The sequence below is a fragment of the Nelumbo nucifera genome, chromosome 1, assembly GCF_055504915.1.
Source record: "Nelumbo nucifera cultivar China Antique chromosome 1, China Antique-T2T, whole genome shotgun sequence".
Classification (NCBI taxonomy): domain Eukaryota; kingdom Viridiplantae; phylum Streptophyta; class Magnoliopsida; order Proteales; family Nelumbonaceae; genus Nelumbo; species Nelumbo nucifera.
The window spans coordinates 64,550,435-64,577,932 of record NC_142649.1 but is presented as its reverse complement, the minus strand read 5'-3'; the positions used below and the strand labels follow the sequence as shown (position 1 = coordinate 64,577,932).

General features: G+C 42.4%; 1 pseudogene; it reads left to right on the top strand.

The window, feature by feature from the left end:
• Positions 1-891: 891 nt before the first annotated feature.
• On the top strand, positions 892-15,367 carry LOC148803354 (mini-chromosome maintenance complex-binding protein-like; annotated as a pseudogene).
• Positions 15,368-27,498: the final 12,131 nt, after the last annotated feature.

The following is a 27,498-nucleotide window of genomic DNA, read 5'->3' as shown; positions in this document are numbered from 1 at the left end:
ACCAATGGTTCGCCCTCCAAATTAACTAGACCTCGCGCCAAATCCACTTGTACTCTTCATGAACTCCCCGCACCGGGTTAGGACCCCTGGCACGAGAAGTGGGGGGCAATTGATGAAGGATGATTTGGCACGACCTAGCAAGAAGGGGACACGTAGGTGCGATCTGATCGAAGGATGACAACTTAGCCAGGCAAGCTCAGTTCGCAACATTTGGAGTTCGGGTATTCAGCCACCTCGGCCCAAAACCCACCTCGGTATAGAGACACCTCGACACCCAATCCAGTTCGAGACTAAAGAATCGAAGTTACAGCTCGGAGCTAATGAGCCAAAACGCCACATAATTGACTCCAAAGGCCTCCCCAACAGATCCCGAATCTCTCAAGATTACGATGAGCCAACAGATCTTGAATTTCCTGAGAATCGGAGGTAAACGATAAACCTTATCAACATACTGCTCTCCTTCAAAAATGGAACAAACCTTATCTCCACAGCCCGGAGATCCTGGAGCTCTTCCATAAGGCCCCTGACTACTCTAGTATATAAAGACAGGAAACCTCAAGCCAAAGGTACGCGTGATTATACTACTCACTAGCACTCATGCTCTCAAGCATTCAGCTTGCATTCGCAGCATAAGTACTGACTTAAGTATCAGAGTGACCTCGCCGGATTAGCTACCCCGGGTTCTCTGATCCACTGTTTTGCAGATTGATCCAGCTCGTCGCCCAATTGGAGTTCAGATCACCCTCCAGCTAGGAATAGCCAGATTGCGCACCATCAGTCCTCCCATTACTGAGGTGATTATCCTTTCTTTGACCTAAATTGATTTGATTTTTTACACACAATACTCAATAAGTGATTGTATTCTTAAATATTTGACTTGGTTGATAATTCATGCTTCTTTTTCCACATGCCTTTTATGTAAAAAATTGTTATTCATGCCTCCACCCAAAACCACATTTGGTTAGAGGAATAAGAGAAAGTCTGCTAGGGCATCTTACAGCTATTCTTGGCAATGATGGAGTAGCAGCAACTCACTGCATGTTATTGCATCTTCTGTCTAAGGTGACTTTTTTTCTTGTTCCTTTTACTATAATCACATCATTCATTCACTACTCCTCTCTGAGATGTGCATTTGTGGAAGGAGCTGATGTAATTTCATTTTCTATAGGTCCATGCTAGAGTTGATACTGTTGCAGTTGGAAAGTTCTCGATAAACCCTACAGGTTTTACAAAAGAAAATGCACCTATTTTTGGAAATCAGCTTAATCTTGCAGTCCAGAATCTCCTACCTTTTACATGATCAATACCTCTTACTGTGGAGTACCTTAACAGTGCTTCAATTGTCTCAAGAAAAGATTACCAAACAAACAGGCAAGTTGACTCATATTAATATGTTTCTTTTATGCATTTTTTTCTAAACAGAGGATGCTAGTTTATTGACCATGTCTTTAGGATTTATTTATTTATTTATTTATTTTGTGTTTCATGCCGGGTTGGTCACTGGAGTTCTGCAACTAGCTGAAGGAACTCACTTAACCATTGATGAGACTCAACTAAAAGTGGGGACTCTTAACTCCATTGGAGTAGAAAATGTGAGATTGCTTAAGAATCTAATGGAGTGGCAGAAGGTGTTTAAGATGTTCTTTTTGTTGAACCTACCTATGAATTTGTGGGATAATCCATCCCATGGTTGTGTATAATGGTATGCTGTCCTCAGTTTTAGTGTCCATTTGGTTGTTGGAAGTTCCTAATATTTAATTATATGCTTATTTCAGGTTGAATATGATTTTGAGTACTACAAAAAGGAAATGACCATGATGTCCAGATACTAATCCTCTCTGAGGGGAAATCAAACATCTTGGCTGTGGATTTAGTCTTACCTTTCCGGCCTTCTGCCATGTTTTCTTGTGAAAATAAGGGTATGGAAGTGCTGCAAGCTTGGAGGTGGTATTTGACTACTCTAAGATCAATGCCACATTCCATAGAGCCAGAAATGCAGAAGGTATGTCTAGGTTACTCCCTCTTCTCTAGTAATCAAATGGTTGGAAGTGCTGCAAGCTTGTAACCATTTTTTTTTTAATTTTCTTGGCACTAGATCTTGATTAAACCATCATAATGGTTGGGCCGGGTTTCCAATGTATCTGCATACTAAGATTTTCTAAGTGGCCCAGCCCAAATCCAATGGTTGGGCCGGGTTTCCATTGTAACCATTCTTGCAAATGGTTGTAACTTTTTCATTGTTATTTTTAAAATAATCAAATTGGATACAATTCACAATTGCAAATGCGATCAAAGCTTCTTTAAAAATGAGGGATTGGGGAACGTCAACCCGACTAACAACTTTGGTGCATTCATTTTCCTCTCAAGTACAAATGACTCAAAATGTGATGTCTGCTTCGAATCATGTGCACAATGCAATTCTTCCGATTGCTCATAGTCATCCAACAACTTCGGTCCAATTACATCCAATTCAGCTAGTGTACGGCTAACTTCATTATGAGTTTCATTATTAATCTGTTATAGTTTATTGGGTGGGGTAAGAGTTGATGTTTGCCCATCACATTCACTGTGCCCCTCCGCATCAGAACAAATAGGGCCTGCATTTTTTCATCCTCTAATGGTGTAGTCTATTCATCATGATCCTCAATACTCCCATCTCCTTGATCCTCATTAGCTAATTCCTCATCAGCTTGACGTTCATCAGGTTGATCCTCATCATCGACCTCATGGGGGGTAGGGCTTGCATTATTTACCTCATGAATCACATCTAAGTCTATATGGGGTGTGTCTTCATGCGCTACACACATGCTCAATCCATCCTCAAAATCATATTTTAGCTTCGTATAAAATACTTTTCATTGATCAATATACCCCTACTCTTTCATCATTGTATCTGTTTCGATAAATCACAAGTCACCATCTACATTATTACTCACTAACACCTCACCACCACAATATATTAATGGTGACAATTTAACAATGGTGCCTCCGTGGTGAATGAAAATGGTAAGCATCTGCAAGAAATTCAATAAGAATGATAACTACAAATGTTGTTAATAATGAAAAACCAACACAATCAAATTATCCACCTCAAATTCTATGATTGGGTGTATGCATTCCCAAGCAGGGTATCAACCTAATGTAACAAAAACATATGACCACCTTTCTATCCCCCACCGATGTAACATAAAAAACAACGACATGGCCCCTTATTCTATCCCCGACCACTGACATAGGTAAATCAAAGCATATTCCATTCAAATTGTGGGGGACCATCACAAACAATGACCATATCATCTCAAATATGTACAAAGTTCAAGGGGATACATTGACAACTGAAAATGTACACCAATAACAGTCTACAACCCTGACTACATAGAGACAATATTAAACCCTAACTACATATAGACAAGGATAAATCACATCTACATGAATATAACATTCGTTTACATGTAGACAATACATATGTGAGCCAAAAATTTGTTACCAATTCTATCAATATACATTAACATTTGTCTCCTAACACCAAATTTATCGAATGAGAAAAAGAGGAAACAATAGGATTATCATGTGTACTAAATGAACAAAAAATGTTAACCATATAATGAAAAGGACAAAAATTGGGCAAATTGTTATTTTAAAAGTTACCTTTCTTCTCTAGTGACGACAAGGATTGTTCATCTTCTCTGGTGATGGCAGTAGTTTGAAAGCATGCTCTTCTCCGTTAAATGACATAATAGACAAAACCCTACTCGTAGAGTGGAGAGTATGGTGTCTTAAACGTCAGTGGTGACTTCAATCGCCGGTTAAATCATCTTTGGACAAATGACAAGTTTTGAAGTTCGAGTACTAACTTGTGACAATCCCTAAAGTACAAGGTATTATTTTGAAATTTCCCTTTTCTTAATTTACTTTTAGTTGTAGTGTTGGGCACGATTTTGATCATTGAATTGGTTGCAGTTGAAAGATGTGCTGATACAAGGTTGGGTACATAGGTCAATGACTCAATGATAATTGAGAAATGGGAAAATCCAGTCTCAAGAATGAGATGCAACCATATTTACAATGGTGACTGGTGAGGTCCCCCTGTTTGAATGAAAATTTCAAAACCCTTGTGTTTTTTTTACCAGTGCAAGTGAATAAAAGAAAAGAAACAAAACAAGTTCTCAACTTCTAATCTAACCTTCAACTCATTTGCACTTTTATGCTTTTGTACCATTGCAAATAAACTATTTCCCACATCCCTACCCACTTGACACTATAGGCACACATTAGGAATATCTTCCTTGTCATTTATGGGAGATGTTCCTAATATATGGAAGTAATATTTTGTTGCTAGGGATGTGTAGGGGTGGATTTGAGCTTAGGTGAGTTCAATATTTGGTTATTGGAGCTCGGCTCACCAAAAGAATGTTAGGCTCAAGCTCAACATGAGCTAGAGCCAAGCTTCCTATAAAAAATAATAGGTTCGAGCACAGTTTGATTAACAAATAACCCTATATATCGGACTTGAACTCGACTTCAAATCGGTTTAAACTGAGCCAAATTAAATTTTACACGAACTGAGCTCAAATAATTGATGAAAAACTCGATTCATTTCCACCCCTAAAGATGTAAGGGTGGGAGATCTGGAGTGACACCTCTATTGGAACTTCAATCTTAACCTTTGAACCTAAAAACCTGATTAAAACATATATTAATGAACCTAGTCTAATCCTCAAGGTGAGGTTATAATAAAGAAACCCATGACTGAACCAATTTATGGTACAATCACAGACTTTATAATCATAACTCATAACTATTCCTTATAAAGAAATTGTTGCATAATTAGATTCCTTCAGCTCAATAGACATTAAAAGTAATCCTATTTGTAGACTTCTAGATATCCCTTCATAACTCGTGAGTGGAGGATTGTAACACAATCATAATAAACAAAAATTTTAAATATGTACCATAAACATCATTATTACAGACTACGTTGGGGCTTTGAGTATTAAACCTAGTGGGAGCCAGTCATACCTATGTTTTTTTTTTTTCACAAAGGCCCCAAAGAAATTCCATTAATCATCACAAATTAATACACCCTTGGCAATTTTTCCACTTTTAAGCTTTCTAAAAGAACTGCCAGTTCTTAACCCCCCTCACCCTTCTGTACGTACCATCGTACCCTCTACAAATGCAACTTTCTATTGTGAGTGAAGTCAGTGGACATGTGATTATTGGACCCACCTAAACTGATGAGTATACCAAATATGTGAAATGACATAATTCAGAGCATCGTAATTCCTTTAATTTAATTTTTTTATTGCATCCGAGTTCTGTTAGTTTTAATTGATATCTTTCTATAACTATTGAGGGGAATAATTTATTGCAGTACACGATAGGATGGCCTAAAAAGTTACACATGGGACCGACCTAAGAGAAGGTGCTTGTTGGAATGTTGCTATGGCCAAAACATTCACATTTGGGATGATTCTTTGGATTTCAGGATTGTCCCATTTCAAACCTTATACTCCTTCAAATTAACTGATCATCAAAACCATAGGTGGATTATGAGCACAGCGAATCATTTGTTAGACAATTCATTAGCAGTTTAGGGGGTATTTTACAATGTGAATTATTTTTTTTATTTCCAATTTTAAAAATAAATAAAAATCATTTTGTTTGAAAATAGATTGTTTTTTTAATAAAAACATAAGAAACATGTCCTTGGTGGTTTATCTACTTTTTGTTTTCAAAACTGAAATAACAAACATGTTCTTGAATCTGATTTCAAAACTGTGTTTTAATTTGATTATTCAACATTATGTTCCATAAATCATATGATTTTTATATTATAAAATTTATTTTTGTTTTATAAACCAATATTTTGTTTGTTCCAAAAACATATATTGTTTTTTGAAACAAAACCAACTCGTTGTTCCCTATAAGAACAAAAACAGAATTCAAGAACATGATTTTATTTTTTTTGCTGATATAGCAATTCTAAAAACAAACAAAAACAAAAAACATTCATATTGTAGAACGCCCCCTTAATCTGTGATATGAATCTTCGTATTCCTAGGATCAGTGAGCAGGATAAAACAATATGGCCCAAGACCCTAAGGACAAATTCTTTGTTAAATCTGCATACCAGATTGCCAATCACTTGATCTCCGAGCAAGAATCTGGATTGGGACAGCATCCTTTAATCTCACAAAAGAGAAAAAGAACATGGGCTTAACTATCCCTACAAGTTTTGTTTGAAAACATTGCCACAACAACATATCTGTAAATTTGGTTTAGGTGGACCGTGGCGTGGTTTCAGATGAAATGTGTCCTTCGTATAATGGGCCCCTTGAATCTATTACTCATACTTTGTTTACCTTTGGTCATGGGAGAGCTGTTTAATTAGTTTGTCCATCATCTCAATCCATCATTCTGTACCTTGACTTCCAGTTCTTCTTTTGAAGAATGGTGGAGTTGGTGGTTTTTCCCCTAAGGCTCAGTTTGGAAGAGTACAAATACAATTATGTACAGTGAAAATATATACAAAATAATGCAAAATATAAGATTTTGTGCTCTATATATTTATATTTGTACTCTTAAACTGAGCCTAAGGCTTAGTTTGAAAAGAGTATAAATACAAAATATGTACAGTATAAATACATACAAAATAATACAAACTATAAGTTTGCACTCTACATATTTGTATTTGTACTTTTTTCAAACTGAGCGTAAATTGCAAACGGTTCTGCCCATTTGTTTTGCATCTAAAGGTGCAGCTTGTATAGTTGCTGATTGTCTCAGCCCTCCTTAGCTAGTTTCTTCTCTTCTTTCTGATTGCTCTCAGGCTGTGGATGGGAGGCAATATTCCCAACCACCTTATAATGTGTTTGTTTTTCTGTTTATTCGTTTCTCCATAATGTATGCTTTTATTACCAAGAGTGAAAAAAACAAATTCACAATTACAAATATGTTGCATTCTAGACGAGTGACAACTGACAACATATTTGTTTTCAAGTTTAGCGCCATGTCAATAGGTCGTATTTGGTATGGGTTTGGACTCAATATGGACATCTATACTCAAAGAAGCATATAAATATGAATATTTCTATAATGTGATGTCAATGATATGGGTTTAGCACAGGTTCAATTCAACCCAAACCCGATTAAGGCTGAACTGAACCTAATCCAATAGGATCAGGTCAGTGCAGGTTTCAATATCAACCCATCATCCCACAAGCAATTCTATCCCTAACATTACTCTCTGTGGAGGGGCGGCGGCCACCTTGAAATTTTGTTCCTCAGGATTGATCTTGCATCTTCTGCTCTTTCAAAATGATGCCAAGTGACCATCTCAACTATGAGGTTATGGGTATGCTCCTCTTCCTGCACAGCTTGACCAGTTATCCATCCTGTTCATATATGTCTTATAGGATGGTCAAGAGTAACTAAGGCACTCCACATTCGGGATTCTACTCACTTTTCCTACCCATTCTTTACTCGCCCTGAATTAGAGCCACACATTATAGAGATGTATGGCTCCAATTCACGGCGGGTAGGAAAAGTTTGTAGGAAATCTGGGCTCTAATTAAGGGCCCATTTGGTTTGCAGAAATAGGGATCTAGAATCGGAATCAGAATGGGCATTCTGATTTCAACTATTTGGTTGGGTGGAATTGAAATCTCATTCTGGTGGAATGGCATTTTCCCATGAGAGAATGACCATTCCATCCCCCTTTTTTGAGAAGAAATCCCATTTCAATTTATTTCAATTCCTGTCTAAACCGAACAAACTATGAAAATAGATCATTCCAATTCCAATTTCAAAGAATTTTGATTCCGATTCCAATTCTGACCACAAGATTTCAAATTTTGATTCCGAATAAACAAAATGAACCCTAAGTTTGGTAGAAACCGCAAGATTTCAAATTTGTATTGCTTGTTAGACGTTTGACAAGTATAAACTTTTAATAAGGCATCATAAAATTGCAAAAGTATAAACTTTTAATAAGGCTCAGTTTCGAAAGAGAAGAAATACAAATATGTAGAATGCAAATGCATATAAAATAATAATATAAAGGATTAATTATTTATATATACCCCATATATTTAAAGAATTACTTAAACGTTCCTTGTCCACTTTGCTTCCAGCTTCCAGCTTTCGCTTTCGGGCAATTTGATGCCTAACGACAATGCTTTTTGAGAGGTCAACGGCTGTGAGAAAGAACCCCTGAAAATCTGGATGATATGTACAAATTGCAGCGCACTACAACGGACTGGGTCTGTCTCGATAAATTCAGAAGACAAAAACCTCCAACAGCCGATCCACCAATAATCAACGTCCAACTATTATTAACAAAGTAAAAGACGGTGAATGAAAAAGGGAACCTTGCTCTCTGTCTTGTATTGATTGATAATTTATACATGAGTTTGGATTGCAACATAAATTTGAAAATATAAATTGAGATAAACAAGAGATAGAGTTTAAATTATGGTTTTTAAAATTGATCCGGCGATCAAACCGGTTAGGGGTCCGGTTACTGGGTTGAACGGTCTGTTTTAATAAAAAAATTAAAAAAAAATAAAAAAATTGAAAAACGGTCATAAACAGTCAAAACCATTTGAACAATTCAACCGGTTTGAATGATTAACCAGTCGATTCAGTGATTTGCTGACCAAAATCAATGATTTTGGGGAAAAATGGGTGCCCGGTTCCCGGTTTTTCTGATCCGACGGTCCGGTCTGATCCGGTTTTGAAAACCATGGTTTAAATAAAACAAACTCCTACAGGTGATTCTCTCCACTACAGTCGATCCATACAAACTGTAAATAGTTATTTCTTTGGCATACGTGGCTGCTCCCTAGCATCCCCCACAAGCTGAACGGGGGTGGGCCGACGGTGAGCTTGCTAGTGAGGTCGGCAAACCTGGTAGAGGTCAAGGGTTTGGTTAGAATGTCAGCTATATGCTTTCAACTAGATCCATATATGGACTTAAGCAGGCTTCTAGGAGTTGGAACATCCGCTTTGATTCAGCTGTCAAAACGTTTGACTTTGAGCAGAATCCGGATGAGCCCTGTGTTTACAGGAAGTCCAGTGGAGATAAGATCACCTTTTTGGTGTTGTACGTGGACGATATCCTACTCATGGGAATGATGTAGGAATGTTGACTTCGGTCAAGGTATGGCTATCACACCAGTTCTCCATGAAAGATCTTGGAGAAGCTTCATATATACTGGGTCTTCGACTCTATAGAGATAGATCAAAGCGGATAATTGGATTATCCCAGGCTGCTTACATTGACAAAATTGTCAAAAAATACAGCATGGAGAACTCCAAGAAAGAAAACGTTCCTTTCAGGCATGGAGTCACTCTCTCCAAGAAGATGTCTCCAAAGACTTCTGAGGAGATTGAGAGCATGAGAGATGTTCCCTATGCCTCAGCTGTGGGGAGCATCATGTATGCCATGTTGTGCGGTGAGTGTGGTAAGCAGATTCCAAGCCAACCCAGGGCAGGAGCATTGGACTGCTGTGAAGAACATACTCAAATACCTTAGAAGGACAAAAGAGTTTTGTCTGATATTCGATGGTAGTTCACTGCAAGTTCTAGGGTATACCGATGCCGATTTCCAGTCGGATCCAGATGATAGAAATTCTACATCTAGGTATGTTTTCACGATTGGATCGTGTGTTGTTTGCTGAAAAAGCAGTAAACAGGGGTCCATTGTAGATTCCACAATTGAGGCCAAGTACATTGCCGCAAGTGAAGCTGCCAAGGAAGCCGTGTGGATGAAGAAATTCATACACGAATTGGGAGTGATACCGTCCAGCACATCACCCATCCCGTTGTTGTGTGACAACAATGGAGCGATTGCCCAGGCTAAAGAGCCTCGGGCCCACTCGAGGTATCTCCAGGTCGAGAGGAAGTACCACGTACTACGGAAGATCGTTGGTAGAGGGGACATCCTAATTCAAAAGGTAGCATCAGCGGATAATGTGGCAAACCCATTGACTAAGCCACTGACACAGAAGGTGTTTGAGAAACACGTGGAAAGTATGGGACTCCGGCTTGTACCAGATTGGACCTAAGTGCAAGTGGGAGCTGTTAGAAAGTTTTGTATGCCCTTAGCTTCAATCCGATTTGATGTACTTTTGTTATTTAGTGGAAATAAATAAAGTGCATGTTTGATTCATGTTGTTTGGTACAATTCTGTGTAAGACCCCAAAACTGGATACTTATAGAGAGTCGTGTTAGTTTTAAATGTTCATAGCCATTGGATAAGTCTGGGGAGATTTATCCTGCCAAGGCTGATATTGGTGTGCCACTAAGTGTTGGGATGGCCTGTCTCGGCCACCAGGGTAAGACCCAAGGCACATGCAGTATGGGATTACTCGAATCCTTGAACCGGACCAGATTTCCAGTATTGCCCTGGACCTTGGAAATAGATGGGCAAAACTAGAAAGTTACACCTGACCCCGAGACTCGATTATGACACTTCACTAGGTGTCGGATTGGGCTGTCTTTGATATGCCAATCAGTGAGATCCTTAGATGGGGATCAAAACCTGGGTATGTTGGGACAGTATGAGAATTCATCTGAGTGGGTGATCATAGTGACAGGATCAGCCCCTTTGTCGGATAAAGGTAATGATCGGGAATGCACTCTCTCTGATGGAAACCAAACTGCCGGCAGTTGATTTCAATCGTTGGAATTTTGTTTTGCAAAATTAATATATTTATATATATATGTACAGTTTTGAAATGTTTGCAAATGGTTTTAATTCCCGGGATCCATGTGAGTGGAGAGTGCGGCATTGTTCCTTGCAGCCGAGGGAGAGGTCCTCTCTTGTCGGGCAATACTTGATCATTAAGGGCTGAGATGTTAAGTGTAAGACCATTTAGGATAATACCTGATGGGCTAACCTTGCACCTACCCACAGTCCCTGGGTTTTTATAAGATGGCTTGGCCCACGGACCACTTAATGTAAGTGTTGGGCCCATAGGTTCCATGTGATGAACTCAGGGGTTCACTGAGTTTTTCAGTGAATTCGGCTGGGCCTTGTATTAAAGGCTGGGCCGAACCCATGTGGCTGGTGCGTAGATCAATGCTTGGCTCCCACGCCATACAAAGAAGCCCAACTGGGCAGCAGATTGAAAACTAGTTAAACACTGAACACTTAATGGGCCAAAAGCCCATTTTGAGTTGGGCTGATATGATCACCCATCTATGGGTGATTTGAATCTGGTAACCTCCTGATAAGATCAGGAGTAAGCTAACTTAATCTGCAGATAGGATTAAGATAATCCCCTATCCAAATACAGATTTGGATTGGGATAACTCCTAATTAGGAGGTTTCTTAATCAAGAAGAAAGGAGGAGAAACAAAAGAGAAATATATCAGATTTCGAACCAAGGGTTTGTGGTGCAAGAAATTATCCTGCAAACAGAGATTAGATCTCATACAGACTCTAGAGAGAAGAGAAGCAGTTCAGCCATCTTCATCCCAGGAGTTCTCCTCCAACAGCCGCCATTCCCTCTTGCAAGATTTGATCTTTGTAGTAATAGGGAGTCAAGAAATCAGTTCTTGACATTAGTCTTACGAAAAAGACTGAGAAAGATTCAGTGTTCAGAGTTTCCAGAAGATTCTTGCGAAGGATTCAGTGTGTAGGACGCACCCTCCTAGTTCCGTTCCATCCACAGCTGTGTCATCTTCAGCATGAGCGGATCTTGGTTTCTTCTTTGGGCATGAACACCAACTTTGGGAGATACTGCTTCTCCGGATCAGGTATATTCCTCCCTTTTGCTTTTCGGTTCAGATCTGGTTCGATTATGGTTCAAGTAGGATCCTTGAATATAGTATTCTAAATTTAGAGAATGCGATTCCCAACTGGAAGAAGGTAGGAAAATTTTTGAAATTCGCCCACCCATTCTGCAACCTTACTGGCGTCCATTAGATGGATCCTACCATTCTTTCACGAATTGGTCAGCTCGGTGTTTTTAAAAAACCAAAGGTAACACTTAGAGGTGTCTATGAAAAACCAAAAAACTGATTCGAATTGAGAAAACCGAACCACAAAATGTGGTTAACCGAACCGATCGGTTCGGTTTCGGTTTGGATTTTTTGAAAAATTGAAGGACCAGTTTGGTTTTTGGTTAACCTACAAAAAAACTGGTAGATAACTGAACCGACCGGTATATATATTTATATGTACAATTTATATATTTTTAATATATGTCACATATTTTCTATACATTATATATAAATATATATTCATTATATATATAAATATATAGTTATATTATATTTATAATCTATTTATAAATATATTATATATATTATATATTTTTAAAATATTTATAATATATTAAATATCATTTATTATTTATAATATAATATTATACATATATTTATATAATATATATTATAAAAATAAAAAACCAAAAAATCGAAGAACCAAACCGACAGACTGGTTAACCGGTGGTACTGGTTCGGTTTTAGTTTAGAGAAATGAAAAAACCGATACCACCGGTTTTGGTTTGCAAAATATGTCTATGGTTTGGTTAACTGAACCATGGACACCCCTAATACCAGTTTGGTTTCAGTTAACCAATATAGAAAACCGGTGGTATATATATAGATATATATATATATATATATATATATATATATATATAAATATATGTATATATATATATATTATATGATGGTGCGTGATCTAAATACTCCTAGCTAGAAGATGACCCGAACTCTGGTTGGGCGGCAAGCTAGACCGACCTGTAGAATAATAGATCAGAGAACCTAGGGTAGCTGACCCGGCGAGGTCGCTCCGATGCTTAAGTCTGTACTTTTACTATAAATGCGAGTTGAATCTTGAGTGCTTGAATGCTAGTGAGTAAAATAATCACGCGTACCTTTGCCTCAAAATTTCATGTCCTTATATAATGGAGTAGCCGTGGGCCTTACAAAAGAGCTCCGGGATCTCTAGGTTATGCAGATAAGGTTTGTTCTGTTTTTGAAGGAGAGCAATATGTTGATAAGGTTTATCATTTTACCCCCAATTCAAGTAGAGCTAGGACGAGCCTCATCGTGATCCCGAGAAATTCGGGGTCCATTCAGGAGGCCTTTGGAGCAGGTTATGTGGCGTTTTGGCTCATTAGCTCCGAACTGGCACTTCGATTCTTTAGTTCCAAGCTGGAATGGGTATCGAGGTGTCTCTACGCCCAGGTGGTTTTTTAGGCCGAGGTGGCGGGATACTCGAGCTCCGAATGTTGCAAAATGGGTTTATTCGGCTAAGTTGTCATCCCTCGAGCAGATCGTGTCTACGTGTCCTCTTCTTACTAGGTCGTGCCAAATCACCCTTCATCAATTGCCCCCCACTCCTTGTGCCAGGTGGATTTGGCGCAAAGTCTAGACAATTTGGAGGGCGAACCAGTGGTCAGGCCTATTCAATCATCTGACTCAACCATGCAATGACCCAGGTCGCATCTCGGGCACGTGCGGACGTTACACTGTTTATAAATTCCGTGGATGCTAAAGGGCGCACTCAACCGATTCTGTCCTCGGGTAGCGTGCATCCGGTTTTCATGGGAATCGTTGGATCGTACAGGTCTCAGTTGTTGATTGTCGGATGTGGTGGACTATAAATAGAGGGCCGAAGGGCGCATTACCTTTGCCATAAATCGTGTAATTGAGCTCTCCTGAGATCACGTTGGAGTCATTTAGCTCGCCATTCTTCCCTTTGTGTTCGAGGTCATTGTCGTCTTTTTGGTGAGTTCGTCTTCCTTCATTAGTTGTTCCCCTTTCCTTTTCCTATCCAACATGTCTAGTGCTAGCATAGATAGGCTACTTAGCGATTCTAGTGAGCCCGAGGGTGCCGAGGTGCGGTCCTCGGCTCCCGCCAGTGAGGCCAGCTCTTCGCTAGAGAGCTCCTCTTTACACCTTTTAGGGGAAACGCCTTTACCTGACGTTGGGCCATCTCAGCTTGAGGAACTCGAACCTCAGGTAGAGCGACCGACCTCCGGAGAGGGGGTCCCATCTTCTTCTCGAGGTTGGGATCCGGACAACTTCGGTCCTTCCATGATGACCTTGGACAAATTGCTGTCCTTGGTAGCTCATTACCGTCTCCCCGACACCCTTGTCTTCAGTATCCCTTTTGGTCAATACCCTAGGGTTCACGGTCATCACGAGCTTGCGATTTTTGAGGAGCAGCTCGTAGCTGGATTGCGCTTCCCGCTCCACCCTTTCATCATAGAAATCATTAAGGTTTTCAACATCATCATTGACCAATTATACCCGAACTTCATCCAAACCATTATTGGCACGATCTAACTTTTCCACAAGAATAACCGACCTCTTACCCTAGATATCTTTAGTTCGATTTGCTCCATTAAGGACTCTTCTTGCCTACGCGGGGACACCCGAGAGAGCTATTATATCTCTCCTCGCCCTGGGTTCAAGTTTTTGTCCAGTAACCCAAACAAAGTATTGGGGCCTAGAAGAGGAGGTATTTCTTTGTTCGGAATCCTGAGGGATGGCCATTTCCGACTCACTGGCGAGTGGCCATTAAGGACCCCGGGGTGAGGCTGGATGCTGAGACTAGGGCAGTCATTAATTCTTGGAGGGACCTCAACCTTGAAATGAAATATTTCCTGGCTGAGGAAAAGCTTGTATGAGCTGGGCTGAGTCCTCCTGGTAGGCCTTCACCTCGGCACACACATCACCTTTCCTTTTTCCTTTTTGCACTTACTTTGTGGCTAACTCTTTTTCTTCTCTCTTGTAGAAGCTATGATGGGTGTTGACGTTGCTAACCTTCTGAGGAGTGTTCAGAAGGGAAAGAAGAGAAAGGCCTCGAACAGGTCCCGTCGAGAGGAGGCTGATTCTTCAGTTCCTGCCACCCCGAGGTCGTTGTGCCAGAGCCGATCTCGGCCGAGATTTTGAGGGAGGAGGTTCGCCCCCAACCTCCAGTTGTCGACCTGGATGAGGACCAGGATGAGGGGGCCCCACCTCGCAAGCAAGAGGGTACTCCAGTGCCCGAGCCTCAGCCCCCTTCAGTGAAGGAGAGCAAAATGACTTTGCGGCTCGGTCTTCTTAAGAGCAAGGATATCATGTTTCCTGGGAAGGTCGCGAAATGGGCTGACATGCCAATGAGTCAGCTCGGGGGAAGAGCGGTTAGTTACTGTATGCTGGTGAGTAACCTGCCCCTTTGTTTACATTCTTATTCTTCTGTTAATGGTACTTACGCTTGCTTTCTATTTGGTAGGTGAACTCCGCTACCCACTCACTCGTCTACCAGTCCGAGATCTGCTTGAAGCGAGCTCAAGAGGCCGAAGAAAACGCTCGGAAGCTTTACTGCAAGCTGGATTTAGCTCGGAGTGAGGTTTTTTGAGCCAAGAAGGGAGCTCAGAGCCAGGAGGAGATGATCCTTGTGCTGACGGAGGAAAAGAAGAAGCTCAAAGGGGAGAAGGAGGCTCTCCTCCGGGAGAACGAGAACCTTGAGGCGATGATCAAGGAGCGCACTGAGATCTTCGACACCACCATCCAGGAGGCGTGGGTTAAAGAGAGAGATCACGTCGTCGAGGAGTTCAAGGAGTCCCCTGAGTTTCACGATCTCCAGGTCGAGTATGGCTCTAGCTCGTACCAGTCGGGCTTCAAGCTTTGCAAGTGGCTGATGCGGCAAAAATTCCCCGAGCTCGACTTCAGATCTATTTCCATGTCCAATGTCACTCTTGAGATAGCAAAGGAGGCTGACGAGGAACCCAACTCCTCCGAAGGGGAAAGTGATGATGAAATTCTCGAGGTGAGGCCGTCGGGGGAGGCATGCCAAGATGACGTGGAGGAGGACCACATGGAAACTGGCCTACCTGCTGGAGGGGATTCTGGAAGATCTGATGCTTAGACGTGCCTCTTTTCTTGGACCCCCCTATATATGATGTATATCCCGGGCCTCAGAGCTCGGTTATAGTAGTTGTTGTTTTTTATTGTACTCGGAACTTTTGTTAATGAAACACAATACTTCAAAAAGTTTCATGTGTGTGAGTACAACAAAATCTTTTTTGAGTAAAATTTTTCTAAGTGTTGGTTACCCCGAAGTGCTGAGCTAACGAGCTGGACTCCAAGTAGGAATAACCTCGTATTGTTGTACGCCGAGGTGGTCAAACACTATAGGGTATATACTGGACCTGTCTACGCACGAGCTACTCACTTGCTTAAGTGTTGGTTATCCCTTAGTGTCGATCTAATGAGCTGGACTCTAGGTGGGATTAACCTTACGTTGTTGTACGCCGAGGTGGATAAACACTGTAGGGTTTGCACCTGAGTTGTCTATGCCTCATAGGCGACTAGGACGTGTCTACCTATGTCGGAGAGGCGACTAGGACTTGTCTACCTATGCCAGAGAGATGACTAGGACTTGTCTTCCTATGATGAAGAGGCGACTAGGACTTGTCTTCCTATGCCAAAGAGGCGAGTAGGACTTGTCTACCTATGCCGAAGAGGTGACTAGGACTTGTCGTAGTGCCGAGGTCTTTTGTCAATTCGGCGCCATAGCCCCTAGGCTCCTGGGAGTGACTCGCAGTCCTCTCTCCATCCGGTCATCTTTTTCGACTAAATTGGTATTCACATAGACTTAGAGAGATTTTGCCCTGACGTCATGGGTTCATAAGTAATACATTATTAGGTTTGTTAGACAGTTTTTTGTATGCCCTTAGCTTCAATCAGTTTTGATGTACTTTTGATATTTAATGTAAATAAATGAAGTACATGTTTGATTCATGTTGTGTGGTATACTTCTGTGTGTAAGACCCTAAAATTGGACACTTAATGAGACTTGTGTTGGTTTTAAATGTTCACAGTCGATGGATAAAACTGGGGAGATTTATCCTACCAAGGCTGACACTGGTGTGCTGCCAACTGTTGGGGTGGCTTGTCTCAGCCGCCAGGGTGAGACCCAAGGCACATGCAGTGTAGGATTACTTGAACCCTTGAATCGGACCAGATTTCCAGTATTGCCATAGACCTTGGAGACTGATGGGCAAAACTGGAAAGTTACACTGACCCCTAGACCCGATTATGGTACTGCACTAGGTGTCGGATTGGGTTATCTTTGATATGCCAATCAGTGAGATCCTTAGCGGGGGTCAAAACTTGGGTATATTGGGACAGTTTGAGAATTCATCTGAGTGGGTGATCATAGTGACGGGATCGGCCCCTTAGTCGGACAAAGGTAATGATCGGGGGTGCACTCTCTCTGATGGAAACCAAACTGCCGGCAGTTGATTTCAATCGTTGGAATTTTTGTTTTGCAAAATTTATATATATTATATATATTTAAGTATGGTTTCAAATTGTTTGCAAATGGTTTTAATTCCCGAGATCCATGTAAGTAGAGAGTGCAGCATTGTTCCTTGCAGCCGAGGGAGAGGTCCTCTCTTGTCGGGCAGTGCTTGATCATTATGGGCTGAGAGGTTAAGTGTAAGGCCATTTGGGATGACACCTGATGGGCTAATCTTGCACCTGCGCACAGTCCCTGGGTTTCTATAAGATGGCTTGGCCCAGGGACCACTTAGTGTAAGTGTTGGGCCCATAAGGTCCATATGATGGGCTCAAGGGGTTCACTGGGCTTACCAGTTAATTCAGCTAGGCCTTGTAACAGAGGCTGGGCCAAACCCATATGGTTGGTGTGTAGATCAATGCTTAGGTCCCACGCCACACAAAGAAGCCCAACTGGGCAGCAGTTTGGAAAACATTTGAGCACATAACCTTATTGGGCCTAAAGCCCATTTCAAACTGGGCTGATTTGATCAGTCAATTTTAGGGGGCGGATCTGAGATTAGGATGAGCCCAAAAGCTTATCTAATCTGCAGATAGGATTAAGGAGAGTCCTAATCCAAATACAGATTTGGATAAGGGCAACTCCTGATATGATCAGGAAATATTTTCTTAATCATTAAGCAACTGGAGGAAACCCTATTCGAAAACAAGAATTCGAAACCTAGGGAGACAGAACACACCCTACAGTTTTGTGAGATAGGATCTCAGAAACCCTAGAGAAGAAAAGCCGTTCGCCATCTTTTTCTCTAGCTCCCTCCTGTTGCAGTCGCCTCCATCTGTCATAGTTCATTTTTCTGTCAGAGAAAGATCAAGAAAAGTTCTTGATATCAGTCTTTGTTGAAAGGCTGATTCGGTTTGGTGCTCATTGTCATCCAAAGGATTCTTCTGAAGGATTCAGTGTGTAGGATGCACCCTGCTGGTTCTGTTCCACAGTTGTTGTGTCATCTTTAGCAGGAGCAAATCTTGGTTCCTTCTTTGGGCGTGAACACCAACTTTGGGAGATATTATTTCTTTGGATCAGGTATAATTACTCCCTTCACTTTTGGTTCAGATCTGGTTCGGTTCTGGTTCAAGTAGGATCCTTGAATCTTGATTCTAAAATTAGGGAATGCGATTCCCAATTGAAAGGTAGGTAGAAAATTTTTGAAATTCGCCCACCCATAACACAACTGTTTTGGCGTCCATTCGATGGATTCTACCATCCCTTTCAAGGTTATTGATATTCAATGCACGAGGTACCTGCTTCCCTTCCAAAGTCTCAAGCTCATATGTGCCTTCCCCGAATACCCATTTTACACGGTACGGACCTTCCAAGTTCAGTCCGAGATTAACTGTGCGGGCTCAGGTACCATAACTTTCCAAAGAATCAGGTCGCCAACACGAAACTGTTGTTTTTTGACCCAGGAGTTATAGTACCGAGCTACTCTTTGTTGGTAGGCTGCGGTCCGATTGTAGGCTAGGTCTTGTACCTCCTCTACCATGTCCAGGTTGGTACAAAGCTCGTCACCGTTCGCTTCCTCATCGTAAGCCTTCAATCCTAATGTGGGTACCTCGATTTCCGTCGGGATCACTGCTACCATACATGAGGTTGAAAGGGGTTTCACCTGTGGCGGTCTTAATGGTAGTTCGGTAAGCCCAAAGGACACTGGGCAGCTCGTCCACCCACAATCCCTTGGCTTGAGCTAAGCGAGCTTTCAATTCGCGAAGTATCGCCCTGTTAGTTACTTCTGCTTGCCCGTTTGCCTGGGGGGTGTGCCACCGAGGTGAAGGTTTGTTGAATCCTCATTTCGGCGCACCAGTTTTGAAACCTAACATCTTTAAACTGCTTCCCATTATCGGATATCAGCACTCGGGGAAGTCCGAAGCGGCATACTATGCTTTTCCAAAAAAAATTCTATATGTTGTGGGCTGTGATTGTTACCAAGGTTCAACTTCCACCCACTTTGTAAAATAATCTATTGCAACAACTAAGAACCTTCTCTTCCCTGTTGTTGGCGGGAAAGGACCAAGGATGTCGATTCCCCACTACGCAAAGGGCTACGGGTTGGTGAGGTATTTCAAATCAGCAGCAAGTTGGTGGTGGATGTTGGCATGTCTTTGGCACTTGTCACACATTTTAACGAGCTCGAGTGCATCTGCCTTCTTCGTGGGCCAATAATAGCCTTGCTGCAACACTTTCTGTGCGAGGCCTCTGCCCCCCAAGTGTCCACCGCACAAGCCTTCATGGGTATTGCAAAGTACATGCTCAGCCTCTGAGGGTCACAAGCAGCACAGGTAAGGGAGCGTGAAGGATCTTCTGTACAGCTATCCATCTATGAGGAAGTACTTGGCTAACTGGCACTCTACCCTCTGAGCTGCATTGCGTTCCGTAGGTAAGGTCCCGTGTAGCAGATAACTTGTGAGTGGGTTAACACAGCTCGGTTCTGCCCCCCCGAGAATGTTGGGCTGAGGTAAGTCCTCAATGTACACAGTTCGCATGGTGTTGCTGCTCGTGCCAGCTAGTCATGACAAGGCATCAGCCTCAGCATTCTCGGACCTCGGAATTTGTTTGGTAAAGCAGGAGATGAAGCTACGAATGATCTCTCTGACTTTGGCCAAGTAAGCTGCCATAGTGGGGTCACGGGCTTCGTACTCACCAGTGACTTGGTTAACCAGTAGTTGTGAGTCGCTACATATGATGAGGTGCTTTGCTTTCATTTCCTTTGCTAAGGTTAGCCCGGTGACCAATGCTTCATATTCTGCCTCGTTGTTCGATGCCTCGAATTCGAACTGGAGAGCGTACTCCAGCTTCACCTCGCTTGGGCCATACAGTATCAATCCTGCACCGCTTTTCAGTTGGTTGGATGAGTCGTCGACGTGGAGGATTTAGGGCTCCTCGTCCCAAGTCGGTTCCACTCTGATTGGGACTGGCGCCGCACTAGTTAAAGCTCCCGTCATGTGAGCGAGCTCAGTCAACTCAGGGGTCGCTGTGTTGAATGTGCACTCTGCTACAAAATCGGTCAAGACTTGAGCTTTGACTACTGGCTGAGGCTCATACCGGATATCGTATTCGCTCAGCTCGATGGACCACTTCGTTAATCTCCCAAACACCTCAGGCTTGAGCAGAATTTACCTTAGGGGTTTGTTGGTGAAAACGACAATAGTATGGGCCTGGAAGTATGGGTGATGTTTTTGGGCTGCTATGATTAGTGTGTATGCTAATTTCTCAATCTTCGGATATCTAGTTTCTACATCCTGCAAAATTTTGCTAACAAAGTAGATGGGTCGTTGGACCTGATCTACTTTTTTGATCAGTACTAAACTAACCACTTCATTGTTCGTAGAGAGGTATAGCTTTAACACATCCCCTTCTTCAGGTCAAGTTAAAATTGGGGCGATACCTAAGTATCTTTTCAGCTCGTCAAAAGCGAGCTGGCATTCTTCACTCCATTCGAAGTCCTTACTCTTTTTTATAGCTTTAAAGAAGGGTAAGCACCGATCTGCCGATTTGGACAAAAAGCGGCTCAGGGCGACTTGTTAGACAGTTGTATGCCCTTAGCTCCAATCAGAATAATGTACATTATGAATTTATTGTAAATGAATAAAGTACATATTTGATTCATGTTCCTGTGGTGTGTTTTTGTGTAATACTCTTAAACTGGACACTTATGAGACTCATGTTAGTTTAGAATGTTCACAACCATTGGATAAGTCTGGGGAGATTTATCCTACCAAGGCTGACACTGGTGTGCTACCAAATGTTGGGGTGGCCTGTCTCAGCCGCCAGGGTGAGACCCAAGGCACAAGCAGTGTAGGATTAATTGAATCTTTGAGAATTCATCTGAGTGGGTGATCATAGTGACAGGATCAGCCCCTTTGTCGGACAAAGGTAATGATCGGGGATGCACTCTCTCTTATGGAAACCAAGACTGCCGGCAGCCGATTTCAATCGTTGAGATTTGTTTTGCAAAATATATTTTATATGAGATATAAAAGTATATATATTACGATTTCTAAACGTTTGCAAAAGATTTTAATTCCCAAGATCCATGTGAGTAGAGAGTGCAACACTGTTCCTTGCAGCCGAGGGAGAGGTCCTCTCTTGTCGGGTAGTGTTTGATCATTATGGGCTGAGAGGTTAAGTGTAAGACTATTAAGGGTAATACCTGATGGGCTAATCTTGCATCTGCCCACAGCCCTTGGGTGTTACAAGGTGGCTTGGCCCAGGGACTACTTAGGGTAAGGGTTGGGCCCATAGAGCCCATGTGATGGGTTTCGGGGGGTGCACTGTCCATAACAGTGTATTCGGCCAGGCCTTGTAACAAAGGCTGGGCTGAACCCATGTGGTTGATGTATAGATCAATGTTTGGGTCCCACACCATACAAGGAAGCCCAACTGGGCAGCAGTTTGGAAGGCTAAGTGAACACATAACCTTTTTGGGCCTAAAGCCCATTTCGAACTGGGCTGATTTGATCAGTTAAATAAGGGGCGAATTCTGATATTAGATTAGCAGATAGGATTGGGTCTTAACCCTATCCACTCAGAGAGTCCAAATCTAAATGTGATTCAGATCTGAAAACCTCATATAGGATTAGGAGGGGGCTGATCTAATCTGCAGATAAGATAAGGGTTTACCCTTATCACTTAAAGGAAATTCTGATTCAAATATGATTTGGATCAGCAACTCCTAATGGGCTTAGGAGCTAATCCCTTTAAGCTTATAAAAGGAGGAGGGGGCAGTAGCCTTTAGAAGATAATTCATATTCACATCCTCTTCAGAGCTGATATCACAAAAGAGAGAATTCAGCATCACTGTGCTAAATCTCTCTTGCCGCCTCCTTCCTGCCGCCGCCATATCTACCAGTTCGATCTCCTGTTGCTAGTAGGAGTGGTCAAGATTGGATCTTGATATCAGTCCTTTGTGAAAGGGCTGATTGGAAGTAGTGCTCACGTGTCGTCTAGCTGATTTTTGCGAAGGATCTAGTTCTTGTGAAGAACGCTGCTGATTCTGCTCCATCCTGCACTGCGCCATCTTCAGTGGGAGAAGTTTTTGGTTCCTCCTTGGGCGTGAACACCTCCATTGGGAGATACTATTTCTTCGTATCAGGTATATCCCTCTCCTACTGGTTTTGTTCAGATCTGGTTCGGTTCTTGGTTCAAGATTGATCCTTGAAAAATATGATTTTTCTAAAATAGGGAATACGATTCCCAGTAGGATGGAGAGAAATTTTTTTGAAATTCGCCCATTCTATTCCGCAAGATTCGAGTGTCCATACGATGGATATCTCATCCCTTCAATGGTATTAGAGTCAGGTTCAAGTCTTTAACCGAATTGGATCAAATCTGAACCTGCGCAAATGGGCAGAAGGCGTTCTACCTGATTTGCAGAGTTATAGGGTTTTTTTGGAAAATTTGTTTCCAGTTGATGGGTGATTAATCTGAAATTAAATTTTATAAATCTAATTATTATTTAGAAATGTTCTTTATAATTTTCTTGATTTATGGGCTGTTCGTACACATGGAGATCGAAATCTTGATTGGCGTAGGGAACCTGCGAATTTGCAGTTTCTTGATTATTTTATTACATTTGGTCTGTAAAATATTTTTTTTATTATTAGACTGAATGTATAGGCATTCAATCTAATGTAATTATTAATAGAAATTAGGTTTTATATTTATTTTTATTTTGGATCGAAGATGGCGGCGCAAGAAAGGAGATTTCGCAGATGGGAAAATCGCTATTTGCGATTTGCAGTTTGTGAAACTGCAAACTGTGATCTAACCTCTGTTTTGCAGGATGGATTGTGCGAACAGCCCTATCTGACTGATTCTTGTTTTTCTTTTATCAGTATTTAATTTCAGATTAATTTCTTGAATTAAATCTTTAATTAAAATCAAACCTTAGACCCATTCGAACCAGATTGGTCCAAACTGGTTGGACCGAATCTAGGGTTCGATCAAGGCTGAATGTCAGCCCTAATTCTCCCTCTAATGGGCCTAAGGATTGATAATTAATTGAATGTTTAATTCGGCCCAACCTGTAAAGGCTCAATTTTAAATTGTTAAAACTGCTAAAAGCCCACTTCGCAGATAAAGCTATATGGACCGAATTGATCAACCCTAATTTCGGCTCATATACCTAGATAATATTAATGGTTAATATTATGGGTAGCGGAAAGCAATCTTTTGGACAGGCTCTGTTCAGGTTGGTGTAGTCGACACACATACGCCACTTGTCATTGGCTTTTTTCACCAGAACTAGGTTAGCCACCCAGCTCGGGTAATGGACTTCCCTGATGAAGTCTACCGCGAGGAGCTTCCCAACATCTTCATCGACTACCCTCCAACATTCCGAGGTGAGGTTACACTTCTTCTGCCTTACTGGCCTGACTAAAGGGTCGGTATTAAGTTTGTGAGTTATAATTTTTTGATCAATCCCGGGCATTTCTGTCGCAGACCAAGCAAAAATATCTAAATTTTCAAGTAAGAAACTTACTAAATGGGTTTCGAGTGGCTCATTGACCGAGGCACCAATCTAAAGGGTCTTGGCTGGTTCAGTAGCAAAGACTGGTATGTGGACCGTCTCTTGTTTCGAGGCAGCTCATTCATCGGGATACTCCACTGGTCACTCGAGCTCGACATCCTCTGCTAGCTTTTCTTTCCCTTTCAAGGCAGCCATGTAGCACTTGTGGGATTCAAGCTAGTTACTTCGCACGACTCCCACTCCGTAATCAGTTGGGAATTTCATCGCTAAATAGTAAGTGGATACTATCGCACGTAAAACATGCGTGATAGACCGACCTACTATGGCGTTGTAGGGGGAGGGAGTCACAACTACCAGGAACGTGTGCTCGAATCGCACGATGTTTGGCCATGTGTCGGCTTCCACGGGTACTGTGACTCGACCAAGAGGTCCGACCTCCTTGCCGCTGAACCCTATCACAGGCATATTTGCCAGTTTTCAGGTCGCTCTATTGTAACTATAGTTTGTCAAAGGTCTCCTTGAAGAGTATATCTGCTGAACTGCCTAAGTCCACCAAGATGCGTTTTACCTCGAAGTCATTAATTCTTAGCTTCACCACTAGGGCATCATCGTGAGGGTACTGGATCCCATGTGCATCGTTCTCTGTGAAGCATACCGGTTCTTCGAACCGAGGTCGCTTTGGCGTGTTTTCCTCTTCATTGTATAGTTCGCGGACCGAGGTCCTCCCAGCTGTCGATGTGCACCGAGCGATGATGGACCCGCTGGTGATCATGTTAATTACCCTGCAGACTGGTCTTTCCTCTGGAAACTATCACAGTGGTTGTTCATTTTGCCTGTCGATCTGCCTGCCAGTCTACTTGTCCCCTCTCTTCTCGCAATATGAAGTTTTTTAGGTACCTGCGGCGGATAAGTTCCTCGATCTTGTCGCGGAGATTCATGCAATTCTCTGTGTTGTGTCCATGATCTCGGTGGAAATGGCAATAGACATTTGGGTTTCTTGTTGGCGGGTCTCCCCTTAACCTGGGAGGCCATTTAACGAAGGAGGAATCCTTAATAGCCATTATGATCTCCCCTTGCTTAGCATTCAAAGGCATATAGCTCGTTCTCTCCACCAGTGGGGTCCTAGAGCGCTGACCTGACTTGCGGGTATGCGAGGGGGACTGGCTTCTTGACTTGCTTCTTCTCCTGCTCGGGGACTTGCTTTTCTTTCTTTCAGCCCACCATTGCCCATTCCTTCATTCTCTTTCTTCCTCTTTTCCGATGGTAGATTATCGATCTTTTGATTGATCTCCTCCTCAGTACCGATGAACTGATCTGCCAACTTGACGAATTCGGTGATATCTTTCAGTTTGTTAGCTACCACGTGCCACTTGAACTCTTTATGGGTGATTCCTTTCTTTTCCGCAGTGAGTCGCACCGTTGGATCGAGGTCCGATATCTACAAGAAAGTATCGTTGAAGCACTTTATATAGCTTCAAATTGATTCTCCTTCCCTCTGAACCACGTTCAGAAGGCTTTCTTGTGACTTTGGCCACTTCTTACTGGTAATGAAGTGCATAGTAAACAGGTCGGCAAATTGGGATAAGCTTTTGATGGATCCGGCACGAGGTTCGGATACCAAGTTCGGACTACCCCCCTAAACGTAGTAGAGAAATCCACACACATGCAGGACTCATTAGCCCCAGCTAAGTGCATTTGAGACTGGAAAGAATCCACATGGTCATTGGAGTCGAATGACCAGTCATATTTGTCTAACGGGGACACCTTGAAATCTTTCGGCATGGGAGTTGCCAAGAGCGGCAAAGTAGTGGAGGCGCAGTCTTCGTAGCCATCGAGCTCACTTCTTTCTTTTCTTTGGTTTGCTCTGCTTGCTGGCCTGGCTTTTCCGGCGGGCTATTCCTAGCCGATGGGCGGTGTGTCTTGTGACATCGTCGCTGTTGCTTCTTCACCATCTCGGCGTTGGTGTTGCTGTCTTCAATCTGGTCTAGTACTTCGGCATTATCGCGGGGTGGATCCTGGTTCCTTCTCGCTAAGTCCTCCTGGTTGTGAGGTTCGTACTGGCTATCGCGAGGTACGGGAGGGTCCTGCCTCGAGTTCGCACCTCGAACTCCGAGCTAGTTATTATCTCCTCGCGAGCCATCATATTCCTGTTGGGAGAGCCAAGGTGGATTGGTCCTATTGAGTTGACTATCCCCGGACCTACTCCTAAAATTTCCCTGTGGGACTGGAAGAGTGTGCTGACCATTTCTCCTCCCACGGGGCGAGACCTAACCCTTGGGAGGAATTGGTACTTGCAAGGTCCTCTTACCCTGATGAGGGGATCGGTTGACGTTCTGGTTGGTTTCAGGTCGATTCGGGTTTTGGCCCTGGCTCAGTCCTGTGTGCCGAGGTGGAACCGGCTGCTGCTGCAGTGGTGGGAGCTGGTGATGATACTACTGGTACAGATAGTACTGCTGAAATTGTTGGACCTGCTGCATCTGGATCTGTATTGCCCGGACGCACTGGACGAGGTCATGGAATTGGGAGTGCCCGGTTCCAGGAGGGACCACAGATGGCTCGGAGAAGGTTGCGCCCACTGGGGGAAGCGGGACGCTCACTTGTGTAGTGCCCTGCGGCATGGATAGTGATGGGACTCCGGACACGGTAAGAGGAATAGTGAACTGGCCAATGCATACCGTAGGGCCTTGGGGGAAGGTTGATTGCTGATCCTTCCCCCGGGTAACGTTCATCTCGATGCTTTTTCCGGTGATGCTGGAAGAGTCCATTGGGATAGGTAAAACTATGACTAAGGTTGGGATGACCTTTCGATCGGTTCCCACAGACGACGCCAATTGATGGGGTGCGAACTCTAGTTGGGCGGCGAGCTGGACCAATCTACAGAGTTGTAGATTAGAGAACTCGGGGTAGCTGACTCGGTGAGGTCTCTCCGATGCTTAAGTCAGTACGTTTACTATAAATGCAAGCTGAATCTTGAGTGCTTGAGTGCTACTGAGTAAAATAATCACGCGTACCTTTGCCTCGAAATTTCATGTCCTTATATAATGGAGTAGCTGTGGGCCTTACGAAAGAGCTCTGGGATCTCCGGGCTGTGCAGATAAGGTTTGTTCCATTTTTGAAGGAGAGCAATATGTTGATAAGGTTTATCGTTTTACCCCCGATTCAGGCAGAGCTAGGACGAGCCTCATCGTGATCCCGAGATATTTAGGGTCCATTGGGGAGGCCTTGGAGCAGGTTGTGTGGCGTTTCGGCTCATTAGCTCTGAACTGGAATGAGTATTGAGGTGTCTCTACGCCGAGGTGATTTTTTAGGCCGAGGTGGCGGGATACTCGAGCTCTAAATGTTGCGAAATGGGTTTGTTCGACTGAGTTGTCATCTCTCGAGCAGATCGCATCTACGTGTCCTTTTCTTACTAGGTCATGTCAAATCACCCTTCATCAATATATATTATATTTTTTATATATTTTAAATTAAGAAATATGCATTATATATAAATAAATAAATATATATATAATATATTATATATTATTTATTATTTAAAATATAATATTATATATATTTATAATTTTTTATTATATATATTTTATAATATATATTGTAAAAACTAAAAAACTGAAAAACCAATGAACTGAACCGACGGTTAACCGAACCGATCAACCGGTTAGCTGACTAGCTTTGGTTCGGTTCCGATTACCAGTTTTTCAAAAACTGGTAGTACCGGTTCGAT